At 65.0% G+C, this 8,255-nt stretch overlaps 1 long non-coding RNA gene across 1 annotated transcript; it reads left to right on the top strand.

The window, feature by feature from the left end:
* The first annotated feature begins 273 nt into the window (after positions 1 to 273).
* LOC138102277 (uncharacterized) lies at positions 274 to 5,587 on the top strand. The gene is made up of 3 exons (XR_011147390.1): positions 274 to 322; positions 4,302 to 4,414; positions 5,541 to 5,587. It is a non-coding gene; the product is annotated as an uncharacterized lncRNA (long non-coding RNA).
* Positions 5,588 to 8,255: the final 2,668 nt, after the last annotated feature.

The raw sequence follows: 8,255 nt of genomic DNA, 5'->3' as shown, positions 1-8,255 counted from the left end.
CGAGGTCGGGTTCTATTTTTAGCCCCCCCCAAAACCGGGACGGGCCCAGCCCCTCCCCCCCCCCGACCCCATTCCTGCTTCCCCTCCCCCCCCCCCCAAAAAAACCCTCGGGGGGTGGGGGAGGGGCACCCACAGCTCCCCCTCCCCCCCCCCCAAACCCAGCGAGGGGGTGCGGGGGGGTCTTGGGGGGGTCTTTGGGGGGGGGGGTGGGGGCACCCAGGGGTTGGGGACCCCCCCCCAAACCCCCCAATTTCTTTCCCCCCCCCCCCCCCAGCGCGAGCGGTTGAAAAACATCGAGAGGATTTGCTGCCTCCTGCGCAAGGTGGGGACCCCCCCCAAAAAATCGGACCCCCCCCAAAAAATCGGACCCCCCCCAAAAAAACAGAACCCCCTCCCCCAAAAACTGACCCCCCCCAAAAAACCGAGCACTTCCAAAAAAACCAGAACCCCCTCCCCCCAAAAACTGACCCCCCCAAAAACCGAACCCCCCCAAAAAACCGAACCCCCCCCAAAAACTGACCCCCCAAAAAACCGAACCCCCCCAAAAACTGACCCCCCAAAAAACCGAACCCCCCCCCAAAAAATCCTGACCCCCCCAAAAACCGAACCCCCCCAAAAACTGACCCCCCAAAAAACTTTCCCCCTCCCCCAAAAACTGACTCTCCCAAAAACTGAATTCCCCAAAAATCTGACCCCCCCAAAAATCCTGACCCCCCCAAAAAACCAGAACTCCCTCCCCCAAAAACTGACCCCCCCCAAAAACCGAACCCCCCCAAAAACCGAACCCCCCCAAAAACTGACCCCCCAAAAAACCGAACCCCCCCCCCAAAAATCCTGACCCCCCCCAAAGACCGAACCTCCCCAAAAACTGACCCCCCAAAAACTTCCCCCCTCCCCCAAAAACTGACTCTCCCAAAAACTGAACTCCCCAAAAATCTGACCCCCCCAAAAATCCTGACGCCCCCAAAAAACCTGAACCCCCTCCCCCAAAAACTGACCCCCCCAAAAAATCGACCCCCCAAAAACTGAACCCCCAAAAAACTGAACCCCCCCAAAGACCGAACCTCCCCAAAAACTGACCCCCCAAAAACTTCCCCCCTCCCCCAAAAACTGACTCTCCCAAAAACTGAACTCCCCAAAAATCTGACCCCCCCAAAAATCCTGACGCCCCCAAAAAACCTGAACCCCCTCCCCCAAAAACTGACCCCCCCAAAAAATCGACCCCCCCAAAAACTGACCCCCCAAAAAACCGAACCCCCCCCAAAAAATCCTGACCCCCCCAAAAACCGAACCCCCCAAAAACTGACCCCCCAAAAACTTTCCCCCTCCCCCAAAAACTGACTCCCAAAAACTGAATTCCCCAAAAATCTGACCCCCCCAAAAATCCTGACGCCCCCAAAAAACCTGAACCCCCTCCCCCAAAAACTGACCCCCCCAAAAAACCGAACCCCCCAAAAACTGACCCCCAAAAAAACTGAACCCCCCAAAAAACCGAACCCCCCCCAAAAAATCCTGACCCCCCCAAAAACCGAACCTCCCCAAAAACTGACCCCCCAAAAACTTCCCCCCTCCCCCAAAAACTGACTCTCCCAAAAACTGAACTCCCAAAAAAACCTGACCTCTCCCCCAAAAAACCTGACCCCCCTCCCCCAAAACCTGACCCCCCAAAAACTGACCTCCCCCAAAAACCGAACCCCCCCAAAAACTGACCCCCCAAAAAACCTGAACCCCCTCCCCCAAAAACTGACCCCCCCAAAAACCGAACCCCCCCAAAAACTGACCCCCCAAAAACTTCCCCCCTCCCCCAAAAACTGACTCTCCCAAAAACTGAACTCCCCAAAAATCTGACCCCCCCAAAAATCCTGACGCCCCCAAAAAACCTGAACCCCCTCCCCAAAAACTGACCCCCCCAAAAAATCGACCCCCCAGAAACTGACCCCCAAAAAAACTGAACCCCCCAAAAAAACCGAACCCCCCCCAAAAAACTGACGCCCCAAAAAACTGACCCTCCCCCAAAACCTGAACTCCCAAAAAAACCTGACCTCTCCCCCAAAAAACCTGACCCCCCCTCCCCCAAAACCTGACCCCCTAAAAACTGACCCCCCCCAAAAACCGAACCCCCCCAAAAACTGACCCCCCAAAAAACCTGAACCCCCTCCCCCAAAAACTGACCCCCCCAAAAACTGAACTCCCCAAAAATCTGACCCCCCAAAAAACCTGACCCCCCCCCTCCCCCAAAAACTGACCCCCCAAAAAACCTGACCCCCCCCCAAAAACCAAACTCCCAAAAAAACCTGACTTCCCTCCCCCAAAAAAACCTGACCCCCCTCCCCCAAAAACTGCCCCCTCCCAAAAAAATGAACTCCCAAAAAAACCTGAGTCTACCCCAAAAAACCTGACCCCCCCCAAAAACTGACCCCCCCCAAAGCCGAACCCCCCAAAAACACCTGATCCCCTCTCCCCCAAAAACTGACCCCCCCCCCAAACTGACCCTCCCAAAAAAATCCTGACCCCCCTCCCCAAAACTGACCCCCCCAAAAAACTGATCCCCCAAAAAAACCTGATCCCCTCTCCCCCAAAAACTGACCCCCCCCAAAAACCGACCCCCCCAAAACCTGACCCCCCCCAAAAAACCTGACCCCCCCCAAAAAACCTGACCCCCCCCCTCCCCAAAAACTGACCTCCCCTCCCCCAAATCCGACCCCCCCAAACCGGCCCCGCTCTCTACAGCGACCCCCCCTCCCCAAAACCGACGGGGGGTGGCCCTGGGAGCAGTGGGGTGGCCCTGGGGGCACAATGGGGTGGCCCTGAGGACAGTGGGGTGGCCCTGGGGATAATGGGGTGACCCTGGGGACAATGGGGTGACCCTGGGCACAGTGGGGTGGCCCTGGGCACAGTGGGGTGGCCCTGGGGGCAGTGGGGTGGCCCTGGGGGACAGTGGGTGGCCCTGGGCACAGTGGGGTGGCTTTGGGGACAAGGGGCGGCTTTGGGGACAGTGGGGTGGCCTTGGGGACAGTGGGGTGGCCCTGGAGGTAATGGGGTGACCCTGGGGGCAGTGAGGTGGCCCTGGGGGCAATGGGGTGGGGTCAGTGGGGTGGCCCTGGGGGCAGGGGGGTGACCCTGGGCACACTGGGGTGACCCTGGGCACAATGGGGTGACCCTGGGGACAATGGGGTGACCCTGGGGATAATGGGGTGGCCCTGGGGGCAGTGGGGTGACCCTGGGGGTAATGGGGTGACCCTGGGAGCACAATGGGGTGGCCCTGGGTGCAATGGGGTGACCCTGGGGACAATGGGGTGACCCTGGGGATAATGGGGTGGCCCTGGGAGCACAATGGGGTGGCCCTGGGTGCAATGAGGTGACCCTGGGGACAGTGGGGTGGGGTCAGTGGGGTGACCCTGGGGGCAGGGGGGTGACCCTGGGCACAATGGGGTGACCCTGGGGGCACAATGGGGTGACCCTGGGGACAGCGGGGTGGCCCTGGGGATAATGGGGTAACCCTGGGGGACAATGGGGTGGCCCTGGGCACAATGGGGTGACCCTGGGGATAATGGGGTGACCCTGGGGACAATGGGGTGACCCTGGGCACAGCGGGGTGACCCTGGGGGCAATGGGGTGACCCTGGGCACAGCGGGGTGGCTTTGGGGACAAGGGGCGGCTTTGGGCACAGTGGGGTGACCCTGGGGACAATGGGGTGACCCTGGGGGCAATGGGGTGACCCTGGGGACAGTGGGGTGGGGTCAGTGGGGTGACCCTGGGGGCAGGGGGGTGACCCTGGGCACAATGGGGCGACCCTGGGGGCACAATGGGGCGACCCTGGGGGCACAGTGGGGTAACCCTGGGGGCACAATGGGGTGACCCTGGGCACAATGGGGTGGCCCTGGGGGACAATGGGGTGACCCTGGGGACAGTGGGGTGGCTTTGGGGACAAGGGGCGGCTTTGGGCACAGTGGGGTGACCCTGGGGGACAATGGGGTGACCCTGGGCACAGTGGGGTGACCCTGGGGGACAATGGGGTGACCCTGGGCACAGTGGGGTGACCCTGGGGATAATGGGGTGACCCTGGGCACAATGGGGTGGCTTTGGGGACAAGGGGCGGCTTTGGGCACAGTGGGGTGACCCTGGGGACAGTGGGGTAACCCTGGGGGCAATGGGGTGACCCTGGGGGCACAATGGGGTGACCCTGGGGATAATGGGGTGACCCTGGGGACAGTGGGGTGACCCTGGGGATAATGGGGTGACCCTCGGGACAGTGGGGTGACCCCGGGGGCACACTGGGGTGACGCCGGTGTCGCCCCCAGCTGGTGGTGCCCGAGTATTGCATCCACGGCCTCTTCTGCCTCATGTTCCTGTGCGCGGCCGAGTGGGTGACGCTGGGGCTGAACCTGCCCCTGCTGCTCTACCACCTCTGGAGGTGCGGGGGGGTCCTTGGGGGGGTCCTGGGAGGGGTCGGGGGGGGTCTTCGGGGGTCTTGGGGGGGTCCTGGGGGGTCCTGAGGGGGGGTTTGGGGGGTCCTGGGGGGGTTTGGGGGGTCTGGGTGAGGCTGGGGCTGAACCTGCCCCTGCTGCTCTACCACCTCTGGAGGTGCGGGGGAGTCCTTGGGGGGGTCCTGGCGGGATTTGGGGGGGTCCTGGGGGGTCCTGGAGGGGTTTGGGGGGTCCTGGAGGGGTTTGGGGGGGTCCTGGGGGGGTTTGGGGGGTCCCAGGGGGGTCAGGAGGGGTCTGGGTGACGCTGGGGCTGAACCTGCCCCTGCTGCTCTACCACCTCTGGAGGTGCGGGGGGCTCCTTGGGGGGGTCCTGGGAGGGGTCTGGGGGGGTCTTCGGGGGGTCCTTGGGGGTCCTAGAGGGGTCCTGGGGGGGTTTGGGGGGTCCTGGAGGGGTTTGGGGGGGTCCTGGAGGGGTTTGGGGGGGTCCTGGGGGGGTCCTGGGAGGATTTGGGGGGGTCCTGGGGGGGGAACTGGGTGATGGAGTGTCCCCAGTGTGTCCCCAGTGTGTCCCCAGGCCCTTCCACCGCCCATCACAGCTCCGAGGGGCTCTTTGACGCCGTGTCCCAGTGTCCCCCCATAACCCCCCAGTCCCCCCAGTCCCCCCAGTATCCCCATTCCCCCAGTCCCCCCAGTTACCCCAGTCCCCCCAGTGACCCCCCAGTCTCCCCAGTCTCCCCAGTGACCCCAGTGACCCCCCAGGCCCTCCCACCGCCCATCACGGCTCCGAGGGGCTCTTTGATGCCGTGTCCCAGTGCCCCCCCATGACCTCCCCAGTCCCTCCAGTACCCCCAGTCCCCCAAATCCCCCCAGTATCCCCAGTCCCCCCAGTCCCCCCAGTTCCCGCACTCCCCCCAGTCCCCCCAGTCTCCCCAGTATCCCCCAGTCTCCCCAGTGACCCCAGTGACCCCCTAGGCCCTCCCACCGCCCATCACGGCTCCGAGGGGCTCTTTGATGCCGTGTCCCCCCATATCCCCCCATTCCCCCCAGTATCCCCAGTCCCCCCAGTAACCCCAGTATCCCCCAGTCTCCCCAGTGACCCCAGTGACCCCCCAGGTACTTCCACCGCCCGGCCGACGGCTCCGAGGGGCTCTTTGACGCCGTGTCCCCTCCAGTACCCCCAGTCCCCCAAATCCCCCCAGTATCCCCAGTCCCCCCAGTTCCCGCACTCCCCCCAGTTCCCCCAGTATCCCCAGTCCCCCCAGTCCCTCCAGTATCCCCAGTGACCCCCCAGTCTCCCCAGTGACCCCAGTGACCCCCCAGGCCCTCCCACCACCCATCACAGCTCCGAGGGGCTCTTTGATGCCGTGTCCCAGTGTCCCCCCATGACCCCCCAGTCCCCCCAGTTACCCCAGTCTCCCCAGTCCCCCCAATCCCCCCAGTCTCCCCAGTATCCCCCAGTCTCCCCAGTGACCCCAGTGACCCCCCAGTCTCCCCAGTGACCCCTCAGGTACTTCCACCGCCCATCACGGCTCCGAGGGGCTCTTTGATGCCGTGTCCCCTCCAGTACCCCCAGTCCCCCAAATGCCCCCAGTATCCCCAGTCCCCCCAGTAACCCCAGTATCCCCCAGTCTCCCCAGTGACCCCAGTGACCCCCCAGGTACTTCCACCGCCCGGCCGACGGCTCCGAGGGGCTCTTTGACGCCGTGTCCATCATGGACGCCGACATCCTGGGCTACTGCCAGAAGGAGGCCTGGTGCAAACTCGCCTTCTACCTGCTCTCCTTCTTCTACTACCTGTACAGGTGCCACTGGGAGCACTGGGAGCCGCTGGGAGCCGCTGGGAGGGTGTTGGAGGGGAGCGGGAGGCACTGGGAGTGGACTGGGAGGGACTGGAAGGGGACTGGGAGCCGCTGGGAGCCGCTGGGAGGGTGTTGGAGGGGAGCGGGAGGCAGTGGGAGTGGACTGGGAAGGACTGAGGGGACACTGGGAGTGACTGGGAGTGGACTGGGGGGATGCTGGGAGGGACTGGGGGGCACTGGGAGGGTGTTTGGGGGGAGCAGGAGGCACTGGGAGTGGACTGGGAGGGACTGGAAGGGGACTGGGAGCCGCTGGGAGCCGCTGGGAGGGTGTTGGAGGGGAGCGGGAGGCACTGGGAGTGGACTGGGAGTGGACTGGGGGGGCACTGGGAGTGACTGGGAGTGGACTGGGAGCCACTGGGAGCACTGGGAGCCACTGGGAGCCGCTGGGAGGGTGTTGGAGGGGAGCGGGAGGCACTGGGAGTGGACTGGGAGTGGACTGGGGGGGCGCTGGGAGGGACTGGGAGTGGACTGGGAGGGACTGGGGGACACTGGGAGGGTGTTTGGGGGGAGGGGGAGGCAGTGGGAGTGGACTGGGAGGGACTGGGAGCCACTGGGAGCCGCTGGGAGGGTGTTGGAGGGGAGTGGGAGGCACTGGGAGTGGACTGGGAGGGACTGGGAGTGACTGGGAGGGACTGGGGGGATGCTGGGAGGGACTGGGGGGCACTGGGAGGGACTGGGGGGCACTGGGAGGGTGTTTGGGGGGAGCGGGAGGCACTGGGAGTGGACTGGGAGGCACTGGGAGTGGACTGGGAGGGACTGGGAGGGACTGGGGGGGCACTAGGAGTGACTGGGAGTGGACTGGGAGGGACTGGGGGGACGCTGGGAAAGACTGGGGGGACGCTGGGAGGGACTGGGGGGCACTGGGAGGGTGTTTGGGGGGAGCAGGAGGCACTGGGAGTGGACTGGGAGGGACTGGGAGCCACTGGGAGCCGCTGGGAGGGTGTTGGAGGGGAGTGGGAGGCACTGGGAGTGGACTGGGAGGGACTGGGAGTGACTGGGAGGAACTGGGGGGATGCTGGGAGGGACTGGGGGGCACTGGGAGGGTGTTTGGGGGGAGCGGGAGGCACTGGGAGTGGACTGGGAGGCACTGGGAGTGGACTGGGAGGGACTGGGAGGGACTGGGGGGGCACTAGGAGTGACTGGGAGTGGACTGGGAGGGACTGGGGGGCACTAGGAGTGACTGGGAGTGGACTGGGAGGGACTGGGGGGATGCTGGGAAAGACTGGGGGGACGCTGGGAGGGACTGGGGGGCACTGGGAGGGTGTTTGGGGGGAGCGGGAGGCACTGGGAGTGGACTGGGAGGGACTGGGGGGGCACTAGGAGTGACTGGGAGTGGACTGGGAGGGACTGGGGGGACGCTGGGAAAGACTGGGGGGACGCTGGGAGGGACTGGGGGGCACTGGGAGGGTGTTTGGGGGGAGCAGGAGGCACTGGGAGTGGACTGGGAGGGACTGGAAGGGGACTGGGAGCCACTGGGAGCCGCTGGGAGGGTGTTGGAGGGGAGCGGGAGGCACTGGGAGTGGACTGGGAAGGACTGAGGGGACACTGGGAGTGACTGGGGGGACACTGGGAGTGACTGGGGGGACACTGGGAAGGACTGGGGGGCACTGGGAGGGACTGGGATGAGCTGGGCTGGGACTGGGAGTGGACTGGGAGGGCACTGGGAGGGACTGGGAGCTATGGGAGGCAGGGGGGTGCACTGGGATGAACTGGGCCATACTGGGAGCCCGCACTGGGCCGTACTGGGAGCCCCAGCGTGCCCCTCCCCTCCCAGTATGGTGTACACACTGGTGAGCTTCTGAGGGGGGGGGGCACCCGCGGGACCCCCCCCCCGCCGCCGTCGGGACCCCCCCCGGACCTGGGACCCCCCCGGATTTTGGGGACCCCCCCTGGATCTTGAGGACCCCCCCGGATTTTGGGGACCCCCCAACCCCCGGGACCCCCCGGATTTTGGGGACCCCCCCGGACCC

Source organism: Aphelocoma coerulescens, unplaced genomic scaffold (genome assembly GCF_041296385.1).
Source record: "Aphelocoma coerulescens isolate FSJ_1873_10779 unplaced genomic scaffold, UR_Acoe_1.0 HiC_scaffold_666, whole genome shotgun sequence".
In the NCBI taxonomy this organism is placed as follows: Eukaryota; Metazoa; Chordata; class Aves; order Passeriformes; family Corvidae; genus Aphelocoma; species Aphelocoma coerulescens.
Note: the sequence above shows the minus strand (reverse complement) of the source record. Positions and strands in the feature narration are given on the sequence as shown.